General features: G+C 49.1%; 1 pseudogene; it reads left to right on the forward strand.

Moving 5' to 3' along the window:
• LOC133075180 (lactoylglutathione lyase-like) overlaps positions 1-6494 on the forward strand; it is a 34233-nt pseudogene extending 27739 nt beyond the window's left edge.
• The last annotated feature ends 18249 nt before the right edge of the window (positions 6495-24743 follow it).

The following is a 24743-nucleotide window of genomic DNA, read 5'->3' on the forward strand; positions in this document are numbered from 1 at the left end:
TTATTTTTTAGCTTTTTTTTTTTTTTTTTAAGATGTGTTGAATGGATGGATAAAGACTGGGAGCTCTGTGTTGAGCTGTGTGACCTTGGGTAGGACATGTGTTTCTGAGCATCCACTGCTTGTTTTGATAATGGGGTAGCCCTCTCATGCCTGCTCATGAGGGTCTCAGGGAGATTAAGCCCAGTGATGTCTGTGGAACACCTGGGACAGTGCCTGGTTTGCACTGATTTTAAACCAGGTTCTTAAGGAGAGACCTGATGGGGAAGGACCTGGGCTTTAGGGACATAGGTGCCCGCACTACCCCCACCTACTGCTCTGAGCAGGCCCAGCTCTCTCCATCCTCCTGGGCAGCTGAGAGCTGGCTGACCATTCCTTCTCCCCCTGACCCTCCTACCCCAGCCTAGTACCCTATACCTTCCTTGGGGAAAACTGGCCACCTGCCCTGCAGGCCCCTCAGAAACTGAAGGACATCCTGAGACCTAGGGGAGAAGCCACATCACCCAGTGGAACTCAATAGAATCTTTTTCCAGGCAAATTCCAGAGCCTTGTAAGGTGTTCACCTAAGAAGGAGCGTGGGGACTAGCCTCACATTCGGCATAGACACCTGCACAGTGTTCTAGCGCCTAGGCCCCTGAAGTGGACACTTGTCAGTTTTGTCTCTTTAACATCTGTTCCTTTTTCTGGTAACAGCATCCTACTTTTTTTTTTTTTGGCCACACTGTGTGGCATGCAGGATCTTAGTTCCCTGACCAGGGATCAGACCCATGCCCCCTGTAGTGGAAGCGTGGAGTCCTAACCACTGGACTGCCAGGGAATTCCCAACAGCACCCTACTTTCTTAAGGAGTCCTCTCCCATCCCCACTCCACCAGTTTTAGTGGGGTTGACTGCCCCTCCCCCACATCTGGAGGCGAGCATGTGAACCAGGCCTGAGCCAATCAGAGCACTGCTGTCCTCTGCCTTCAGTGATTGGTTCAGGGATGGGACCCATGACCCAATCTAGCCAATGAAAGACAGACTCAGGATTTTGGCGGACTGTTGGTGTAACAGTCAGAAAGGGTTGGGATATGCTACAGTAACACACAGCCCCTAAATCTTAATTAGGGTTGTGCAAATCTTAGTGGCACAAAACAGCAAAACAGTGGCACAAGTTGATTTCTTGTTCATGCTCCATGTCTTCCTCAGGCTGGTGGGGGCTCTGCTCCTATCTCCCTCATTCAGAGATGCAGGCTGGTGGCGACTACCATCATGGACATCATCAGATACCATGCAGGGGGGAAGGGGATGTGGAATCAGATGCATCTGACTTCAAGTCCCGACTTTGCTGCTTAAAGCAAGTGACCTGCTTGGTACATAGTTATCGCTCAGAGAGTATCAATTTTCCCCTTGTCCAATTTCTCCAACCCTTATATGTTGTATGTCCAAGTTGGATTTCCAGAGCTTGGCTCAAAGGCCTGCCCCTCCATGATGAGTTCTCAGACCCACCTCATTGCCCAACACCTTTCCATCATCTTAGCACAGAGGGAAGCACCTAGTAGGGGCTGTAGTCTGTGCCCCTTCAGTGTCTAGCAAAGACCTAAGCACTTAGTAGGTGGTATTCTCAGGGCCGCGCAAGGTGCTTTGCAGTGTCAGGCACATAGTAGGTGTTATTAGTTGAACTGTTAAAATGTCCAGCCCAGTGCCAAGCAGATAGTGTGTTCTTTCCTTGTGTCTCTTCCTGCAGTGTTTCTAGCAGTGTATTTTTCGAAGGTTACCCCTCAAAACACCTCCTCCCAGCCCCCAGCCTCTTGCATCTTGGGACCTGGAGTTTGTGACCGAATGTTGCCACCAGGGTATATTTGCTGAAATGGATGGGGTGAGGTGAGGGGGCCTTGAAGGGGTGGTCCAGGGCTGCGCTGCCCTACGCTGGTCATCAGGGGTCAGTGAGCAGCAACTTGGCTTATGAATTTCCTTGGAGGGCCCCAGACAAAGAGGAAAGTCATTGGTGATGCAGTTACCTTGGCAACTCTTTGTGCTGGAGAGTGGGAGAGAGATGGGGGAGGGAGGAAACTGAGGGAAGGGGGCAGCTGCTGGGGGAGAGGGAGGTGCCGTAGGGGAAGTTCCCCTTTAAAAGAGGTGAATGACTTGGCTTCTGACTTCTGAACAAACTGAAGGAAGGGGTCTCCATGCTGCAGGATGGAGGCTGGTCTGGGTGGGATGCCCTGCTTCTCGTCTTCAGGCCTCTCTTGAAATCCTTCCAGCTGGCCTAAGAACATGGAGAGAACTGGGTCGGAGTTCTGGCCCTTCTTCTAACTTGCCGTGTGACCTTGTGCAAGTTACTCTCCCTCTCTGAACCTCAATTTCCTCTCTTATAAAATGAGGATAGTAATGCACAGCGTGGCAGTGAGGATTAGGAGATTGTTTTATGTAAAGTGTGGAACAGTGCTGGGCCCCTGTGAAGTGTGAACTACCTGGTGGCTGGTATTTATTTGATTGCCTCTCACTGGCTACATGGATTTAGGCAAGTGACTACCTTGAAATAAGGATGGGGCATTTCTAGGTAACATGCTGTGAGCAAAGTGGGAGCTCCCGGTAACTAGTGATTATTGATGATTATGGATGTTTCTGCCAGATTCTTGACATTGGGAGGGGGGTATGTGGGAGAGTCATCACTGTTGGGCCTTATGGATCATTATTATGTAGATGGAGAGACTGAGGCCCAGACAGGGGCGTGAGCCTGAGGTGCCCTTGAGGGAGACACTTGGGCGAGGGGACCAGCAACAGGGCAGCAACGTTGCCCAGCTCTCTGCGTTGTGTGTTCATGGTCCAGCCCTCTCGCCGCCCCCGGGCAAAATTCCGTCCTTCCCCACCCACCTCGCATTGCGCATGCCCAGGAGCCAGCCTCCCTTTCTGGGCCGCTGAGACGGCGGAAGGTAGGCAGAGGTCAGAGTGGAGGCATATTGGGGTGGGGTGGGAACCCCGGCTTCCTGAGGGCAGGGATGGTGGAAACTTAGAACGCCATATTCCGGGGTGGGGTGGCCTCGGGCACAGTGCCTCGCCTACCAAGGAGGCTGTGCCGTTCCTGTCCATTTGCCGGGGCCTTGGGGAGATGTGGTTATGGCGAAGGAGTCTACTTCCGCGTGTACACTGCACACTGGCAGCCTGTTTATCAGCCTGGCTCTAATGAGGGCGGTTTTCCCAGAAAACAGGTACCCGGAGTCCTGACCTTCGTCGAGACCCTCGCTTAGCTCCCCAAAGCCCTTTTGTCTGTCTGTCCGTCCATGTCTCCCCATCTTGAGGAGCTGTCCTGTCCCTGGGCAGACTCCCTAGGCTCTGCTGGGAAAGACTCTCTGTCTCTGATCCCAGGTGGTTTCCGACTGCTGTGAGGAGACACACTTCTCCGTGTCTAACTACTTACTATGGGTGTTACCTGGGAGGCATCACAAACAGGAAATGCTTCTGGTGTTCAGAGGGCTGGAGATGTGAGGGAGGGCTACCTGGAGGAGGCAGCATGCTTCTCTGAAGGAGGAAAGAAAACAATAGGTGTCAGGGCCAGGCACTTTCAAGACACTCCTCATTTAATCCTTACAGTAACTTGGTGAATTGGACACTATGATGATCCCCATTTTACAGATGAGCAAACTGGGGCTTGGAGAGGTCAGGGGCCTGTTTTAGCCTGTCCAGAGGTTGCAGAGGCCAGGTTTTAAGCTGAGTCTGTCTGATCCAGATCTGGGACATTTTGCTCTACTACTGGCCAAGATAAGTGTGTCTAGGTGGAAGCTGTAGGCAGGGAGAGAGTGTAGAGTGAGGGTCCAGGAAGATTCTGGATAAGGGAAGTGGCAGGGACTAGTGGGGTCATACTAGCCTGGGGGGAGGGGGAAGGCAGAGGGGTTTGTATTTAATGCTGTGGGAAAATCTGACCATGCCACTCTGCTTGCATAAAACCCTCTATGGCTCTCTAGTACCCTTGCAAAAGCTATACGTTCTCACCACAGCCTTCAACGTCATGCATGACCTGGCCCTGCTCCCCTCAGCAGCCTCATCTCCCTGTGCTAACACAAGCACACCTCCTCCTCTGCAGACGTTCAGTCTCCACCTGGGACCTTTGTCTCATGATTCCTTCTTTCTGGAGAATTCTGCCTCTCTTCACTGCATGGCTCATTCTACTCGTTCTTCCTGTCCCAGCTTAAATGGCATCTCCTCTGGGAAGCCTTCCTTGATCCCCCAGGTGGGTCTGGTGCCTCCTCTGAGTGCTCACAGCCGCCTTGGATTTCCCCATCACTCTCCTCTGATTATCTGTCCTCCTTTCCCTGTCTTAGTCTGTGAGCACTCCTTGAGGGCAAGAACCACGTCTATTTGTTCATCACTGAATTCTCAGTACCAAGAGCGAATGATGCCAACACATAGCAGATACCCATTAGGAATTTATTTAATAAATGAATGAGGTAGGGAACCAGTGAAACTTTTGGTGGACAAGCAAACTGGCAGAAATTGGCTGGTGGTGGGCAGGATCTGGTGCAGAGAGAATCCTGATTCAGACAGGATGTCACCCCACTATACCTCAAAGTGCCCAAAGCGCCCCCCATTCCATCCCTCTCCCTTTGACCTTTGTGTGGGGAGGAGGCTTCCTTGGGTCCTGAAGAATTCCCTGCCTCACTCCTGTCTCCTATCCCAGCCTCCACTGGGGCTCTTAGAGTCACTCCCCTGCCCTCTTGCCTGCCAAGGACACCCATTTCTGGAGAAAATCTTAATGGAAGTCTCTCCAGCTATTTTTCTGTCTCTAGGAGGAATTAGCAACCACAAAATCTTCTTTTGTCCCAGAAGTGGAGGGAATAGGCAGTGCTAAGAGGCTGCTCTCTCATCCCCTTACCATGGCTTTTGCGACCACTGGGGAGACCATCAATTATTGAGCACCAGCTGTGTGCATTTCCCATGAATGGTTTCTGTTTGGTTGGTAAATTCATTCACTCCACTTTACGAATGGAAGGAATTGGAACTCAGAGAAGAGAAGAGATTTGCTGAGGTCACTCTCTGGAGAAGTTTAGAACCGGTGTTCATGCCCAGAGTGGACTGCCCCACTCTGAAGCCCCTGACTGGAGCCACAGTGGACTGTGGGTACTAGAGCCAGTGCAGTGCCCTGGTTTAGGTGTGGTTTCTCCACGTGCCATCTTGGACAAAGGGCTTTACTTGACTTCTCTGTGCCTCAGCGTCTTCATCTGTAGAATGGGCATAATAAAAGCATCTACTTCACTGGCTTGTGAGAAGTTAATTGTTGAGAATGTGTTTAGCTGAAGTGTTTGGCAGAGGGCCATATGTACAGTGCAATCCAGATTAATTCAACAAATCTTGTTGATTTGGTTGCTGGGGCTACAGCAAGGGAGCAGAGCAGACCCCACTCCACCCTTCAGCACTTACATTTTGGTTATTGCCGTGTCACAAGGTATAAGATAATAGTCTCTGAGCCTTGAGCTACTATGTATATATTCGCCCATTCAACAAATATTGAGTACCTCCTCTACTCCAGCGTCTTATGCCTCTCCAAGGAAGTCTGTGAATGGGATTACGAACAGGGAAGGAGAGAGTCAGAGAGAGCCTTCAGTAGGCTGAGTCCTGGAGGGCCAACAGGAGTTAGGTCCGGAGGGTGACCTAAGTGCCTGCACTGCACATGCAAAGGCACAAGAGTTGTCTTGCTTATTCACGTTTAAACCTTAGTGGTTGTTAGACTCCTACATTAACGTTTGGCCATTTCTTCCCTAAACTCAACGAATTGTGTGTGAACATGAGAACTTTAACCCCGCTAGCTTTGACCTTGATTCTCTTTACATTCTTTTAAATATCATCTCATTTAATCCGAACAACAATCCTGTTGGTATCATTATATAAGTCCAGGAATAGATGATCACTTTATTTTACAAAAGCACAGAGAGGTGAAATGTGTCTAAAGTCACACAGTTATAGGGTTGCCGGATTTACAAAAACAAAAGTAAACAAAGCTGGGCTCCCAGGTAAATTTGAATTTCAGATAAACAATGAATGATTTTTTTGAAGTCTAAGTATATCTCGTGAAATATTTGGGAAATAACTTATATTGAAAAAGTATTTCCCATTTCTCTGAAATTCAAATTTAACGGAGTATCCTGTATTTTACCTGGCAAATCTATCCAGTTTTTGAACTTGGTTGTGTCTGAAAATAAAGGTAATGATAGTTATCATCTAGGTTTCTTGAGGGCCTATTATGTGCCAGGCTCTGTCCTAAGTGCCTCTTGAGCATACAGTGTCTCTTGAGCACTGAAGGAAGGGGCCAGTCGCGCTGCTCTCCGTGCCCTCTGCTCCGGGCCAGGTGGCCCCGCAGTTCCCAGCGTGGCCACGCAGTGTCACCCTCGGCCCGCGGTACCCGGGCGGGGGCGGCCGGGAGCGCGCGGCCCATTCATCATCACGGCGGGGCCGCGGCGCGCAATGTGGGGAGCGGCCCTTGCCCGCGCCCGCGGGGCTGTCGGTACAAAGGATGCGCTGTTAACACGTGTACGGTAATGGGCTCCCCCACGGCCTCTTCGCGGGCCGCCCGCTCCCAGCCTGACGGATGGCCTGAGCCATCCATCTAAATTATGTCATGAGCAATGAGCATCCTCCTCTGTCCGGAGCCCCGCCGCCAGGGCCAGGCTGGACCTCGTGCGGTGCACTCTGCCGGGTCGACCCTGTGGCCTCCCACTCTGGGGAAGGAAGCTCCTGCAGGGTGAACACCTACTGTGTGCTGGTCCCCAGCCACTCTCTTCTTGATTTCCACGTAAGGTGGTGTTTGGATTATTTGCCCATTTCACAGAGGAGGAAACAGAGGCTTGGAGCTGGGAAGTCTTTTTTCTGAGGTCACAAGCTCTGGGGTTTGCTAAAGATGGATTTTTTTCCTTACAGCTTTATTGAGATATAACTCACCTACTATAAAATTCACACGTTCAAAGTGTACATTTCAGTGGTTTTTAGTCTCTTCACAGTTGTGCAATTATCACCACAATTCAATATTAGAACATTTTAACTACCCCCTCCCTCTCCCACCAAGAAACCACATACCTGTTAGCACTCAATTCCTCTGTCCCCCTAGCTCCTGGTAACCACTAATCTACTTTCTGTCTCAATAGGTTTGCCTATTCTGGACATTTCATATAAGTGGAATCCTACAACATGTGACCTTTTGTAACTGGATTATTTCACTTAGCATGGTGTTTTCAAAGTTCATCCCTGTTGTAGCCTGTGTAAGTACTTCCTTTTCGTTGCTGAATAATATTCCATTGTATGGATATATCACTTTTTGTGTATCCATTCATCTGATGATGGACGTTTGGGTCGTTTCCACTTTTTGACTCTTGTGAATAGTGCTGCTATGTACATTTGTGGAATATTGGTGTGGATATATGTTTTCAGTTCCTTTGGGTAAATACCTAAGAGTGAAATTGCTGGGTCCTATGGGAACATGATGTTTAATCACTTGAGGAACTGCTAGACTGTTTTCAAAGTGGCTGCACCATTTTACATTCCTGCCCACAGTAGATGAGGGTTTTGATTGTTTTTCCGTATTCTAGCCAACCATTGTTACTATCTGACTTTTTGATTCTAGTCATCCTTGTGGGTGTGAAGTGGTATCTCATTGTGCTTTTGATTTGCATTTCCCTCATGGCTAATGATGTCAAGCATTTTTTCATGTGCTTATTGGCTATTTGTATATCTTCTTTGGAGAAATGTCTATTCCGATCCTTTGCCCATTTAAAAAAAATCAGATTGTCTATTATTGAGTTGTTGTAGTTCTTTATATATTCTGGATACAAATACCTTATCTGATATATGATTTGCAGATATTTCCTTCCATTTTGCGAGTTGTCTTTTCACTTTCTTTATGGTATTGTTTGCAGCAGTTTAAAATTTTGGCGGAAGTCCAAGTCTCTATTTTTCCTTTTGTTGCTTATGCTTTTAGTGTTGATAATTAAGAACCAGCTCTGTGTGACTCTGAAGTTGGTGCTCTTTTTGCCTTCAACCTTCCATGGGGGATGTGGAAATTGGTGGTCAGGATTTGGTAGTCAGTCGTCTTAGGCTTGAGTGAGGGTGCAGAGCTGTGGAGAATAATGACCCTGGAATCAAACGGATTTGAGTTCTAATCCTAGCCAGGCTATTGCTTTCTTTGGTGACTTGGGCAGGTCATTCAATGCCTTTGAACCTCAGTTTGCTCATCTGTACAATGGGATAATCACACTTGCCCTCGAGGTTGCTGTGAGATTAAATGGGGGTGGAGCAAGCACATGGAAGATGCTTCCTAGACATAGCTGGGTTGACAGTGGCCTCTGAGTTCACCACGAAGAGCCCCCCCAACTCCCCACACCCCAGTACTGTGCAGGGCTCTGGACCCGGAGACACACAGCACCTCTCTTGCCCTCAGATGCCAGGCACCAGGGCACACGGCTGGGAGTCCCTGAGCCTCTGTCCCAGTGAACTTTTCTCTGGCGCCTGAACACAAAGCATAGTTGCCCTTTGTCCTGCTGAAATCTGTGAGGGCAGCAGAGGGAACCAGAAGGAACCATTAAACTGTCAGGCAGAGGGAGGTGGAGGTTCCAGTTTAGAAATTGCTCCCCCAGGCCTGCCCCAGCTCCCATAGCCTTTCAGCCTCTGTTACCGATAAGGCGACTAAGGCTCAGAGAGGTGAAGCCATTTGATGGAGGTCACACAGCCCCATCTTGAAAAGCAATACAAAGAAGGGCTTCTTGCCTCCAGGCCCGAGAATCTTCAGGCATCACCCTGGCACGTGCCCCACTTCTTGTGGAGTCAGGACCTTGGAATGCCCCCCTGCCTGCAGCGTACCTCCCTGGCTCCCCATTAGGACAAGAGGCTTTGGAGCCACACAGAACTGGGCTGGAATCCAGTGACACCATTTACTCTCTGAACCTCACTCTCTTCATCTGTTCAGTGGGGATATTTGTTCCTGCCTCTAGGGTTGCTGTGAGGATGGAATGAAGGCTGAGCCTTGTATGAGCTGAGTGTGGACCTAGCCCTCTGTGAGTGCTTGGTAATTACGACTGTTTACTATGACTATCAATAACCCAGACAAGAGTTTTGTAACAGATACAGACTGGGGATTCACACTGGCCTGACTGGGAGGTGGTGACCAGACCATTCCCTCGTCCCCAGAACCCCCAGAGGCAGTATTTTCAGGGCGGTGGGAAGCGGAGGGCACTGTCTGCTGGCGGATGGAGTGGATAAAATTGATTCTGGCCCAGAGGCTGCAGGTGGCAGGGCAATTACCGACTGCAGAGCCGCTGGAGATGAGAAGCCCTCGGGTCACGGCTCAGCTGACCCACGAGACGGTGGATCGGTCTGGCTGGCTGGCTGGCCGGGCCTCCTGTGCTAAAGCCAGGGGCTGCTGTGCTGGGGCACCCGGGGTGGGGGCTCGGCCTCACCCGCCCCTCCAGACAGACAGACTGATAGGCAGGCGGACAGGCCCATGTCTGCTCCGCTGGGGGAGCCGGACGTGTTTCCATTTTGACCATCACAGAGCCAGCCTCACAAGCAAGTGCTTAGCCCCCGGGGGGCTCATAGCCCACTTGTGCATGGAGGTCCCACTGATGCAATCTGGCTCACAGAGAACCTTGCCGTGAACTCATCCCTGCCTGCCCCTCCGGCATTTGGTGATGCAGAGACAGGCTGCATGTCTGTGAAACCCTAGACTGAGTGCCACCAGGACAGGGGCTGCATCTGTCTTGGTCATCATCGTCTCCCCCCGCCTGGTGCGGTGCCTGGTACAAAGTGGGTACTTGGGGGAACATTGAATGGGTAGATGAGTGTTTGATTCTCCTTTCTCCTCTCTCCAGAACCTAGCCAAGTGTCTTGTATACAGTAGGTGCTCATGCAGTAGAAATGCCCAGTCTTAGAGCAGGAAGGGCCTTTTGAAATTCTATAGTGCTCCTGGCCCATGTTATAGATGGTGACTGTCTTAGTCAGTTTGGGCTGTTATAACTAATACCATGGACAGGGTAGCTTAAGCAACAGACACGTATTTCCCATAGTTCTGGAGGCCGGGAAGTCCTAGATCAAAGTGCTGGTAGATTTGGTGTTTGATGAGGGCCCACTTCCCGGCTTGTAGACAGCTGCCTTGTTGCTGTGTCCTCACATGGTGGAGAGAGTCATCATCTCTCTCAAGTCTTGTCTTCTAAGGACACTAATCCCATTCATGGTGGCTCCACCCTCATGACGTAATCACCTCCCAAAGGCCCACCTCCAGACACCATCCCATTGGGGAGGGGTTAGGGCTTCAACTTATGAATTTGGGGGGACACGAACATACATTCAGTCTATAGTAGGGACACTGAGGCCCAGAGGGGGAAGTGGCTTACCCAAGGACACTCAGTCCATGCAGAGCCAGGCCCAGAACCTGGATCCAGTGTTCCTTCCTCTCCTCCCCCATGGCTGGGTGGGTTGATGTCATCTACAGAGTGAGGCATGGCCTATCATTCTCCCCCAGCTTCTGGTGGCCTTGGGCATTCCTTGGCTTGTAGATAGACTTCTCCCTGTGTCTTCACATCATCTTCCTGATATGCTCGTCAGTCCACATTCCCCCTTTTATAAGGACACAGTCCTATTGGCTTAGGGCCCACCCTAATGATCTCATCTTCATTTGATCATCTGTGAAGACCCAATTTCCAAATAAGGTCCCATTCATAGGTACCAAGGATTAGGATTTCAACATATTTTGGGGGGGACACAGTTCAACCCGTAATTGGCCTGTAATGAAATAAACATTGTGCAGTGTTTTTTGAGCACCAACTGTATACCTGGCACATGGTGCCCAGAGCATGGGGATGGGGTGGGGAGGAGGAACAATATCTAGAAGTGGGGACCATGGAAGGGGTGTGGATGGAGGGCAGTGGGAGGTGGCATATGTCTCTGGGCCTGCAGGGGGCACACTGGGAGATGGGCCAAGAGAGGAAGGTGGGGCCGATGGTGCCAGCGTTGAGTGCCAGGTGCAGGACTTAGGAATTGAACCACTAAGACATTCTCAGGAGTAAGCAGGAGTCTCAGGCTTGATGAGCTACAGAGCTGTAGAAACCATGTTGGCTTGTTTTGTTTGTTTATTTGGGGCAGGACGTCTGTGTTTAAAGCGCAGCTCATCTCCAGCTCTCATTTAACGGGGGAAGAATCTGAGGTTCTGAGTGGGGAAGTGACTCTCCCAGGGTCACCCAGCCCGCAAGGGCCAGGAGTGACATTGGATGGCAGACCTTCTTGCTTCCAAGTCTTAAGAGCCCGTGGCCCAGTTTGCAAGTTATAAAAATGCTTATTCAAAACACAACAGCCGTTACCGATGACAATAGAAGCCATTTGCCTGGTTTCGCTCATCTGCATCTCTAGGGGTTAGTAAATTTGCAGCCAATTTTCAGGGGTTTCAAATTGGATTTCTAGGTAGATTCCATTGAGACATGGAGAAAAGTTCCCACGCTTATCCTAGAAAGGGCTGGGTTGAAGATTCCTTCATCAAGTGAGTGTTTCCTGACCACCTACTGTGTGCCAACCTTCCCCTCCCCCTCCCCAGATGAGGACTGGGAATTGAGAGGTTTTTTTTGTTTTTTGTTTTTTTGGAAAAATTCTTTTGGAATCCACAAATACTCTTGCTGCCTCAGCCTCATGGAACTCCAGTGGGGTAGACAGTCTCATACACGGATAACCAGAATCCAGGTAGCACGACTGAAGCAAGCCCAGAGGGGTGGTGGCATCTGGGGGAAAGCGTCTGACCAGCCTCAAGCACAGGGAGGGCTTTCTGAAGGAGGTGATGCCTGAGCTGAGTCTTGAGAAAGGAGTTGGAATTCACCACATGGGGGAGGGGATCAGGGATGGCCAGGTGGAATGGCATGTGAGAAGGCTCAGAGGTATAAGGTTTTATAGAAAGTCATTAAATGCACCTGGCTATGAGGCTGGGGAAGTGTGGGGAGTAGACGGGGAGAGATTAGCAAAAGCCTCTGAAGTCATGGGGAGGAGCTTGGGCTTTATCTAGAAGGTAATAGGGATCTATGGAAGGGTTCAGAGCTGGGGAGTAACCTAGCAATATTGGCCTTTTTGAGAGCTCCTTCTGGCTACTGTGAGACCAGTGAAAATATGGCTGCAGTTGTGCAAGTGCATGGTATTTAATATAATAATAGTTATTACAACGTATATTACAATAATAGTGTACCAGGCACTATTCTAAGCATTTACATGTTTTACCTCATTCAATCCTCAAATATCCCTATGAGCTGAAGTGCATGGTAACCTGGGGCCTGGCATATCGTAAGTATCAACAAATTATCTCCATCGTAGTAGTAATCTGTATGTACTCCTTGCCCCATGTTGCAGCTGAGGATTGAGGTTCAGACTGTTTAAGTAACTTGCTGTATTGGATGCTGGGATGCACAGCCCAGATCCGCTTTAGGGAAGGAAGGATTTATTCCTTCACTCCAGGAGTGGTGCCTTCTTTGGAGGCTGACTCAGCAAAGGTTACTCCCTTCTGGGGGCAGCTAGCAATCAATGACTGATAGGTGCAGGAAGATAAAGGCCTGACCCCTTGTCCCAACTCAGGACAGCTCTGAAAGGCCATCCCAGCTCCAGAGCTCCCCGTGGGGTCCGCTGAGACCTTTGTTGGACCATCATCACAGCTCAGCTTCTTCCTCTTCCTTGAGTTTTAATCCCAAGAGCACTTTCTGCTGAACATCCTGCATGGTAAATTCTGCTTGCTGGGGACAGACCCATGACACTTGCCCAAAAGAATACAACCAGTAATCAGTAGAGCCCATGTATTAGTCAGGGTCCTCCAGAGAAACAGAACCAATAGGTCAGATAGATACATAGATACATAGATAGATAGATAGAGATTTATTATGAAGGATTGGCTCACATGATTATGGAGGCCGAGAAGTCCCCCAGTCTGCTGTCTGTAAGGTAGAGGCCCAGGAAAGCCGGTGATATGGTTCCAGTCCAAACCCAAAGGCCTGAGAACCAGGGGAGCCAATGATGTAAGTCCAGGTCCAAATCTGAAGGCCCAAGAACCATGAGGGCTGATGTCCAAGGGCAGGAGAAGGTGGACATCCTGGCTCAGGCAGAGAGAGGGAATTTGCCCTTCCTCTTCCTTTTTGTTCTATTTGGGCCCTCGATGGATTGGGTGATGCCCACCTACATTGGTGAGGACGATCTTTACTCAATCTATTGATTTAAATGCCAATCTCTTCTGGAAACACCCTCACAGATATACCCAGAAATAATGTTTGACCAACTGTCTGGGCATCCCTTAAGCCTAGTCAAGTTGACACATAAAATTAAGCATCACAGTCAGAAAACAAATGCTGACCCATCTGGCGTCAATAAGGTCTCCATTTTGTGGTCACCACACTACCTCCGTCAAGAATCTTTGACTCTGAACTTTGGTTTCCTTGTCTGTAAAGTGAGGGTGTATCAGTCAGTGTCTTAGTCTGCTCAGGCTGCCATAACAAAATACCATAGACTGAGGGCTTAAACAGTAGACATTCATTTTCTCATAGTTGTGGAGTCTGGAAGTCCAAGATCAAGGTGTCAGCAGGGTGCCAGCAGGCTATTCTCTTGGATTTTAGACAGCTGTCTTCTTGCTGCATGCTTACGTGACCTCTTTTTTGTGTGCACGTGAAGAGAGGAAGAGAGAGAGAGAGAAAGGCACACACGCACACACACTCACACCCCTCTGGTGTCTTTTCTTTTTTTTCTTTTTTTAAAATTAATTAATTAATTAATTAGTTTTTGTCTCTGTTGGGTCTTTGTTGCTGAGCATGGGTTTTCTCTAGTTGTGGCGAGCGGGGGCTACTCTTCATTGCGGTGCGCGGGCTTCTCATTGTGGTGGCTTCTCTTGTTGCGGAGCATGGGCTCTAGGCCTGCGGGCTTCAGTAGTTGTGGCTCATGGGCTCTAGAGTGCAGGCTCAGTAGTTGTGGCGCACAGGCTTAGTTGCTCCGCGGCATGTGGGATCTTCCCAGACCAGGGCTTGAACCCGTGTCCCCTGCATTGGCAGGTGGATTCTTAACCACTGCACCACCAGGGAAGTCCCTGGTGTCTTTTCTTAAAAGGACACTAATCCTATCAGATCAGAATCCCACCCTTTGACCTCTTTTAACCTTAATTACTTCCTTAGAGGCTTCATCTCCAAACACACAGGGGGTTAGGGCTCCAACATATGAATTTTGGAGGACGTTCAGTCCATGACAGTCAGCTTAGTTCAGGCTCTGCAGAGGTACAAACATCTCCAAAAATCTCTGTGGCTTCCAAAGATAGGGGGAGTGACTTGTCCTGATTCACCCAGGATTGTCTTGGTTTTAGCACTAAAAATCCTGCATCCCAGGAAATCCCTCAGTCCCAGATAAATCAAGGCCATTCATTTGGACTGTCTCAGTTTTAAAACTGGAACCCCCTTGGCTCTTGGGAAACCAGGACAGTTCATCACTCTGTAAAAAAAATAAAGGTTTATCTTTCACTTGCGTTCCATGTCCGTCATTTACACATCCATCATGTACCTCACATTCCATGTTGGCGGCTGCCCTGCTTCAAATGGTTTTTACCTGCGACTCAGGTCACTGAAGCAGCCTCTCTCTAGCACATTCCTGGTCTGGAGGCAGAGAAAAAAGACACCCAGAGAAGCATGCACTGTCTGTTAAAGATTCTGCTTGGACATGACATGGATCACTTCTGCTGTCATTTCATTGGCTAGAACAAGTCACATGACCAAGGCTGCTTGGAGTGTTGCAGGATGGTAGAATCCTTCCTCCAGGAGAGGTGCCCCAGGACAGGGATTTGGGCTATTTGGAGGCTGCTTGGAGGAGGTGATCATAAACGTCTTGGGTGGCCACTAACCGCTTCTTTCCAGAGCTGGGGGCCTCCTCTCTGTGTCTGCAATGCTCCGCCATGCTAATGCCTTGAAACAGCGGCTAATTTGACAAGCCAAATGGAGTTCCCATGATTGCATTTGACTTTCTGACTAATGACAAGAGATGAACTCCCTTTTCTTAGTGCAACTTACAGTTGGATAGCCTTGGGCCATCACCTGATCCCAATGTTCAAAATGTTGCCTTGTAAATTGTCTAATAAAGTAATAAAGAAACAGACTTGCTAAATGATTTGTCTTTTAACCATTGTAATGGGATTTTTTGGGGGGGTAACATTGTTTTATGTTAGAATGCAAAAATTATCACATGTAATTAGAATCATTTCAATTCCAGTCTCTGCCAGGCCTCTGACATATCCGGCAACTTGTGCCATGGCACGCAAGTCAGCTCGTAAAACCTAATCAAATAAAATTGTGAAAGGCAGTCAGATTTGGAGTGGTGCAGTGAATGCTGGAAGGGAAGGCAGCTCCTCTATGCCTTGGAGGGAGGAGAAAGGAAGGAGGGAGGAGGAGGAAAGATGAAAAGAAGAGGGGAAGAGAAAAGGTTCAGCTGCGTTAGGGCTGCTTTCCATCCGGGCAGCCCAGGACCTGACAGGCCGTGGGTCCACCATGATGCTCTTAATCACTGTTCCTTCAGCCCCACTCAGATCCCACATTTGTACCCTCCACCCCCTGAGTTTCATCTCATTCAGGCCGACCAGATCCCTGCCTGTGCATCTTTTTAATATTTAATCCTAATCGTGCAGACACATGTATGGATCTATTTATCCACAAAAGCTGCAGTATAAATGTTTAACCAGAAAAGCACACGGCAGTTTGGAACATCTAGCAGGCAAGCTTTTCCAAGGGCACAAGGACGGGCAGGCTGTCTCGCTGTGGGGAGAAGATATTTATTGAGAAAAATGTCCCTGGTTCCCAAAATGTCCGGGTCAGGTCTTTGGGGTGGGGGTTAGGAAAATGTTGCTTCTTCCAATTGGCTTGAATGAGAAGCTGCTTGCCTCTGACTGGAGGAGAGTGGAGAGTGAAGGCTGCCTCCTTCTAGATGTTGGTGGGCATTCAGGCTCTTTATTTGTCCCATGACGTCCCTGTGCAATGATGGCAGCCCAGTTGTCCTCATTGGGGCCTGGAATCTAGTTCTAGCCAGGAGGGTTGTCTGCCCAGGCTGGGATGTGTGGACGGCAGCGGAAATTCACACCGGAACCAGTGACCTGCGATAGAAGAATCACACTGTAAAGGGAAGTGATACCATCAGAGAATGGCAACAGAGTACTTGAATATTCTGGGCACTTGGATCAACAGCCAGTGCTGGGCCTGGCTCCTGATTCATCAGTATTACACATCAGCCCTACGGCAAGCAGGCCATCAGCAACTTTAATATTTGCCTCAAACCCAAGGAATTACAGTGGAAGTATTTCCCAGAGACACCCGGCAAGAATGCCGGGCAGTGTATTCTTCTGCGGTCAGAGAGCATGGGACTGGGCCTTGGGGGCTCTGGGTTCGAAACCCAGGTGCTCCATTAAAAAGCAATGTAACCTTGGGCAAGTCTGAGCCCCCACCCACCCCCAACAGAGCAAGAAGAGAGAATGTGACCACCTAGTAAGTGCCAGCAACCACATTACAGCCATTCTGCAGAAGAGAAATGATTGGCTCCATTTTAGTCAGCGTAAGCTGGGCTGCTGCAACAAAAATGCCTTATAAGCAAAGTTTATTTTTTGCCCCTGTAAAGTCCACTGTGGGCCTGGGCAGCTGTGCTCCATGTGGTGACTCAGGGATCCAGGCTCCTTAAATATGTGTTTCCATATTTCAACATGAGGCCTCCTGTATTAACAGGGGACAAGAGAATTTCCTTAGTTTGGAAGTGATGCTTGTCACCTCCACTCATAGAACCAGTCACATGACCCCAACAACCTGGAAGGAGGCTGGGAAGGGGTAGTTTTCTGTGTGTCCAGGAAAGATGAATATGAAACAGCATTTGGTGAACACATAGTACCATTTCTGCTGCAACCACCATGTCTTATTTTAGTAGTTACCATAAGACCATGACTCTACATTAATTTATTTAAATCATTAAAGATCCTTTTGGATGAGGAAATTGAGGCCCAGAGAGGTTGAATAACTTGCCTAAATTCACAAATAATGGCAGATTCGGAATTTGAACCCAGGTTTGCATGCCTCTGAAGTCTGTGCCCTTCACCTCTCATGTGGTGGTGGACCTTCAGACTCCAGGGGAGCTGGTGGGGTGACTGCTTTCACCCTCAAGTGTCTGCTTGTGGTAGCCAAGCCTGGATCCATGAGGGGAAAACACGCTTTGCTGACTTGGGAATCCCACTGGGTGGATGTGACACCTTGCAAAAGGCAATCAGTGGTTCCTGACAATTTTTTCATTTAAGCAAGAAATATGGAAAGCATATTTTGATCTTTGCTTTTCTTTCATTTCCCATCTGTTCTTCATTAGGAGTTCAGACTTAATAACTTTCTAGAGTTGGTATTGAATTCAGAAGCTGACACTCCTTGGAGAGGATCCTTGTTGCAAGAGGATGGGTTGGATCACTCTGGTTGTTGTTTTCTCTTGCTCTTCTGTCTGTAAGTCCATCTGTTCCTCTTGCCTTCCATATCTGATCCTCCTCACCCAGAAAGTCAAACTCACTTGTGGGTGAAGCAAGAGACTGCTTTGGTGTATAATTTCAGGAATATTTGATTGGTCTACTGACCCTTCAGGTCCTCTCCCACTTATGCCTGTGCCTAAAATCCCACCATTCAAGAACCTTCCCTTTAGCGTAGGGGAATTCTTATGTCTGGTCAAGATGCCCAAGAAAGGTAATCATGTCCCAATAGTGTACCTTTTCAGTGGCTGGGGGAAAAATCTTGAAGAAAGCAGATTTCAGAGGGGAAAGAAGGCAGAGGACATAGGGAAGTAGTGCAGTTGTGGCCAGAGTGTTGACTTGGGGTCAGAAAACATGGGGTTGTGTCCCACTTATGCCACCATCCTTGGATATGGGTCTAGCAAGCCATCCAACCTCTCTGACCCTGTTTCTTCATCTGTAAAATGTGGACATATGATGTATTTCTTGTAGAGTGACAGAGAAAATCAACAGAGACGAAAAAGGCAACTTACAGGAACTCAGTGTTTTACAGCATGGCAGGAAAATATTTTGAAATATTAACTGAGTTCCTCTTTTAAAAAAAAAAAAATCTGTGCATTTATTTATGTCCTGTGGCCAGTCTCCTCACTCAGGCAGCAGCCAGACCATGCAGCATGCTTTGCCTCAGGGAAAGGATGACACAGCAGAACTCAGATAAAGAAGGGAATCCAATTTTGGCTTTTGAATTTTAAAAGCCAGCCAAGGACTGGGCATATGACAAAAGATTTGGAAGGATGTAAAAGTGAAGCAGTCCTGTCTCTAAGACTAGAGAAGATTCCCTGGGCTGCAGAACAGAGTTAAGTGGGAAGTGAAGGGAACATAGATGCTGGTGCCTCCTGAGAAAGGACAGGGAGGGCTTGAGGTCCAGGTTGAATCAGGGTGTCTGTAGATTACCATGGACCACACCTGAGCAAGGACATCTTAGCAAAAGCCAAGAACAAGATGACTCCTATTCCTGACACCCTATGGATGGCCATTCTCCAGGGAGCCTCACCTCCTGGAACGCATACCCTCATGCAGTCTCTCCCTTCATTAAATTGGGACTGTCTTTGTGATCAGTATTGTATGGCAGAGGTGATGTGTGACTTCAGAGGGTGGGTCATAAAGTGCTTTTCAGCTTCCACCTCATTCTCTTAGGTTCCTTGCTCTGAGGGAAGCCATGCTGGGGGGACACATGTTTTGGAGATGCCCACATAGAATGACAGGAGGCTCCTGGCCAACAACCAGGTGAGTGAACCACCTTGGAAATGGAGCCTCCATCTCCAAACAAGACTTCAGATGAGACCACAGCCCTAGCTGATATCTGACTGCAGTTTCACAGGAGACCTGCAGCCAGACCACCCGGCTAAATACTCATGAATTTCTGACCTACAGAAACCATATGACATAATAAAAGCTTATTATCATTTAAGCCACTACATTTGGGGGCAGCAGCAATTGATAACTGATGCACTCAAGTTGGCATACTGTCATCTCTCCAGAATTTAGACACAACCCTGGACAAAGGAGGCAGAGGACCCCAAATGAACTATAATTGTATTTCTGCCACTTGGTAGAACACAGGCTTGTATAGATATTATACTCCATTGCAAAAAAGTAAAGTTTTCTAGACTGCCTGAGTTTCTATACTAGCTGTACTGCTGCAACCCACTCCAAAGGGCTTCTGTAGACATTTTCAGGACCGTGGGAATCTGGGGACGCCAGGACAAGAGCCACTAGACTTTTGGGACAAGGATGGGCAAACAAGGTGCCTGAAGATACATAATTCTCCAGTTCTGGGATTCGGGGACCACTCAGCCTGTGCCTGTCTCTTCTCTGGGCTCCCTTTGGCTCCTCACCGCACCCCCTCCCATGAGCACATGCGAGCTCTGCTTGACGCCCAAGCCCTTCAATTTGTCTTGTTAGAAAACCCTTGTGTTAAAGAGACCATTAAAAAAAGAGGGAAAGATAAATTGCCTGAAGCTGCAAGGCCCAGGAGGAAAGAGGAGAGCAGGTGATGGAAAACAGGCCTGTGATTAGAGGGCAGGGGGTGGCACAGGAGCCCAAGCAGGCAAAAACCTCCACTGGAGATGTCAAAATATTTGAAAATTCTCTCCCTTTGGTGAATTGAGTTACCGAAATGTATTTTTTTTTTTTCCCTTTTTTGCACAGAGAAGAGTCTGGAAGAGGTTCAGAGCACAGTTTTGAGTCAGGCAGAGCTCGGCTCTGTCCCTTTCTCACTGCTGTCTGACCTCAGGCAAGTCTCTGAACCTCTCTGACCCTCAGTATCCTCATCTAGAAAGAGGGATAATGATAAGCCTACAAAAATGGCCCTGAAACTCCCCCTCTCTTTGTGTTTATGTTCCTTGCCATGTGACTTTACATCTCCTCCCATCTCAAGGTGGAGTCTTGTCCCCCCATCCTTTGATTTTGAGCTGTCCCTGTGACTTATTTTGGCTAATAGGATATAGAGAAAGTGATGGTATGACAGTCCTGAGCCTAGGTCCCAGGAGGCTTTGTTCACTCTGTTCTCTGACCCCCATAAGGAGAGTCTCAGGCTAACCTATTAGAGGATGAGAGGCCACATGGAGCAGACATGAGCTGTCCCAGCTGAGGCCATTCTAAAACACCTGGGACCCAGGTGACCACAGATGCATAAGTGAGCCAGCCAGTATATGCCAAGGCAGACCCAGGAAAGCAGAAGAGCTAGCTGAGTCATAGACTCAAGGGCAACAGTGGATACATGGATATTATTTTTAACTGCTAGATTTTGAGTTGATTTGTTACACAGCAGTAGCTAACACATACACCTGTATCTTAAGGAGTTGCTATGAGGAGGAAGCGCAATCAAACAGGAAAGCGATAATAGCTGCCATTGGTTGTGTGCTGACTGTCTGGCATTCTGCCGGGGTTTGACAGGCATTGTTTCAAGGACTTGCAGAGAGAGAGCTGAACCTGGGAAAGGGCATTCTAGTGCCTCACACCCAGAGCCTGACACATAGTACCTGCTCAACTCATATTAGTTGTTGGCTGCTGCTGCTGTTGGGAGTCCAGACCAGTGCCTCTGATTCAGCAGTGGGGTCTGAGCTGTAGCCTCTGTGTCTGGAGGCCTTGGTGAGTACTTAGCTGTGAGAAGACTAGGAGGCAGCATCTCTGGGTGTTGGGGGGACTAGAGGGAATGAAGTTGGGTCAGGGAGGGGATAAGGCATCAGCCAGGGTGCTCCATACGCGCCCCTCCCCAGTGCAGTCCCTGCATCGGACCGGCATCGTCAGCATCCTCTGGGCCCTTGTTAGAAACGCAGACTCTCAGGTGCCACCCAGGTCTGCTGAATCAGAATCTGTATTTTAAAAAGATCTGTAGGGGATTTGTGTAATGTGAGAGTTTGTCTAGAACCCTGCTTCTCAAGCTACCTGTGCTGAAGGACCAGTATTCTTTTTACATTTCCAGTTCATTGCAGAATGACACTTGTAAAATCCAGTAAAAAATGAATTTTATAAAAATTAAATGAAACTTTAAAATAGCTGCAAAATCCAAGCCCCTGCTTTTTTATCATTAGATTCAATAGATATAAAATTACTGTCAAATTACTACAAAAGTTTCTTAATATTAATATTTACTCTTTTTCTCTGTATATACCTCACTGTGCAGAGGTGATAAATAGTTTGTAATCTGGCACGGCCTGTGGACCATACTTTGAATAGCATGATTCTAGAGTTAATCATGATAATGGTATGAATACAATGTGATTACACATGATTGTGGGCTGGACATTGGCTGGTGGTAGGAATTTACAAGCCTATGTACCCTGGAATCCTCTTGACAACCTGCGGGACAAGTACATGTTTTTATCTCCACTTTCCAGATGAGGCAGTTGAAGCCCAGAGAGGCTAAGTGACTTGCCCAAGGTCACACAGCCTGTAAGTGGGGTAACCAGAATGCACTGGTTTAGCCCCTACAAGGCAGGAGGAGGGGGAGGAAGGTGCCATCAGTGACAGGCACAAGGGTCTTGTTCCCTGTGCCCTGTGTGAGTGACAGCTGTCAAAAAGCCAGGCCCAGGATGCTCACTGTCTTGGAGCCTAATAAGCTGTCTGCTAGCCCCGGACTGGGAGGATCTCCCTCATGCCTCACTCTTGGGTACAGCCAGCGGGAAAGGAGCCCAGCCCCTGACACCACCCTAGCCTGCCGGGCTGCCAGGGGTGAGGGGTCAAAGCCCCCTTGCAGACAGCTTTCTCTCTCTTGCTTTCTCTTTCCCCTGGAGCCATGGGGGCCGGCGGAGGGGCCGAGGCGCGGGCTGGCGGGCTGGCGGGCTGGCGGGCTGGGTGATAGCTAGTTATCGACAGGTTGATGGCTGCCACGGAAGGCTGCCCGAGGACACGGAGGCAGGAGCCACAGCTCCAGGAGAACTGGCTGCCAGCGTCTCTGCCCAGGGCTCGGCGCTTCCCCCACCATCTCATTAATCCTGATTTACAGAAAAAGGCAGCAGGCAGGGGCCCTCGTAACAGGCCGAGCAGCCGACTGATTTGCCTTCACTGAAGACAATAGTGCCCAGGAGACCCGGCATTGCTGAATTATTCAAATCAGCCGTGGCAGGGAAATCTGAGGACACAGAGTGGAGAGGGTCCTCGGCCCCCAGACAGCCCTCTTTGCCTGCCCTCCCTGGGTGGTGGTAACCGGAAGCTTGGGGTGGCTGACACAGGTCTCCTTGCCAGAGATGCGGGCTGCTCCTGGCTGCCCCTCCTCCCTGGATGGAAGTCGGAATTGGTGTTGATCATCTCTAAGCACCTTAGAGCTCTAGTAATGGATCCAAAATGACATTTCCCACCTGCTGGTCCCGGGGGGGATATTCTGACAAGGACTTCTGGATGAACATGTGATGGGGGCGGGGGAGGATGAAGGCAGCAGGAGATGGCTCTTCTGCCAGAGTGTGTGTGTGTGTGTGTGTGTGTGTGTGTGTGTGTGTGTGTTTCAAAGAGGCAGAGGACATGGGGTGAGTCCTGGCTTGGAAAAACCCCCAGTTTTTGCTCTTGGAAAAAACCATAGCGAATAGGCAGCTCTTCTATTCAGAGATTTGCAGAGATTCAGGAGCAAAGATGCTCAGACTCAAAGCTGACACCGGGTGAGGACAGAGCATGCCTTCTGTAGCATGGTGGACTCCCAGAGGGAAGGAACCTTTGGAGAGGAGGAGGGGTAAACTGAGGCCAAGAGGGACTTGCCCAAGGTCATCAATTAGCTTGTGGCCAAACTGGGATTAAACTGGGATTAAAAGTCATGGCATTTGACCTGCAATCAGTAGCTCTTTGTTAATAATGATATCTACCCTTTACAGGCCATGGACAGTGTGCCAGCCTCTGGGTTCAGGGTTTTGCAATGTATTATCTCTGTTAACCTCATGATAATCCCATGAGGCTGATGCAACTAGTATTCCCATTCTCCTGATGAGGAAACTGAGGCTTACTGAGATTCAACCACCAGGGGGGCTAGAAAGTGACAGATCTGGGATTGGAAAGGTAGTCTGTCTGATGCTGGGCCCTTAATTGCTATGCTTGAGTGGCAGCACCAGGATTCCAGCCTGCTCCCAAAAAATCCCTCCTCACCAAGGCTGTAGTGCCTGTACTGTCTCCTTGTGATGGCCTCCTTGGGTTAAGCATTGCCACCTACCCACTCTCCCCCAGGGGGAGGGGCTGATTAAGGAGTTTAACCCTCTTCAGAAAGGCTGACTTCACAGCATCCCAAAGGATCTGCCCTGAGCCCGAGGAAAACTTGTAGGGGAGGGGGTCTTTGAATGGTGGAAGGAAATTTATTCATGAAAGGGTTCAGGATCTCTGGGCACAAAATCTGCATCTTTGGGGAAGCCAGTGGGTTCTTCTTGATAGATCTGACCACCAGTGGAACAACTTTCTTTAGGGGAGGCAGAAGCTGGGGACGGTGGGCTAAACCAATCATGTGCATTGTTGGGAGGGGAATAACAGCTTCTGCTTTTCTGCATCAGCCAAATACCAACAACAGTAGGAATAGGAATAGGAGTAGTGACCTTTATTCAGAGTTTGCCATATGCTGAGCCCTTTTTTTAAATGCAGAAGGTTGTTGAATCCTCGAGACCATTTTAGGAGGTCAGGAGCTATGCGGTCGGTATCATTATGTCCATTTCACAGGGGAAGAAACCAAGGCTCAGAAGGGAAGCCGTTCACGCAAGATCCTGCTGCTGGGATGGAAACCCAGGGCTTGTGACCCAAAAATGTGGCCTCTGGGATGCACTGTGCATATATACGTCTTCTCCGTACAGGTTAAAGTCGCTCTCACAGAGGGCACCCACTTTTTCCCTGCCCACAGTGCCCCCACTAGTGGCCCATTTAGGGACCACCATCCATATACTTGAGTCCCCCGAGGGAGGCTTGATGCTTCGAGGCAGCTCAAATGCACCTTTACAATCATGCCTTTACAAACCCTGTCCCTTTTCTTAGAGAAACCTGCTTTTTCCCAGGGAAACTCGGCTCTCTCCTGCCCTCCTAACAGCTCCCATTTGGAATAATCAGCATCTGAATTAGTGAGGTCTCCAGCTTTTGCCTGGTGCAGAGCTGGCCTCCCAGGATCCCCTCTCCCTCCCTGCGGAAAAACCAAACTAAGAGAGATTTACCTCCTGGGTCAGATAAAGGTGACTAAATGCAAACTGGACGATTCCTTTCGGCAAACAGTTCCCCAGGGAGGGCTCCTGCAAGGAGGAGAAGAGCCAATCGATCAGGGAAATGCTTCGAGGTGACTTACAGGAGAGACTTAAAGGAAAAAAGCCCTCGTGTTTTTACACCCTCCAGCGACTCTGCAGCCTGTAAAACTCCCCCAAGAGCCAGGGAGCAAGGAGGCGGGGAGTGGGGCTGCTCCTCATTTACCAGGCAGGCAAAGGGGGAAACTCTGCAGAGTTCGACCTCTCAGACTCCAGCTGTGTTCTTCCTTCATCCCCCCAAGCATCTGTTGAGTGCCTACTGTGTGCCTCCTAAGCCCTGCTTCATTTCCCTCTGGTTCTCCTCAATTCTAAACTCCCCTCTCTGCTTCCAAACTCACAGAGACCTTCCTTATAATCTGGGGACTGTCAGTAAATCCTGGAGACTGGTTTCCCTTGGCATCTCCAGGTTCACGCCAGCCCCTGCGCCCACCTTTCTTCCCCTTCACTAAGGTGCAAATCCCACCTGCTGGGAAGGGTAACTGGGTCTGGCAGGGGTCTGCAAGCTTTTTCTGCCAAATGGCAG

Source organism: Eubalaena glacialis, chromosome 15, assembly GCF_028564815.1.
Source record: "Eubalaena glacialis isolate mEubGla1 chromosome 15, mEubGla1.1.hap2.+ XY, whole genome shotgun sequence".
NCBI lineage: Eukaryota > Metazoa > Chordata > Mammalia > Artiodactyla > Balaenidae > Eubalaena > Eubalaena glacialis.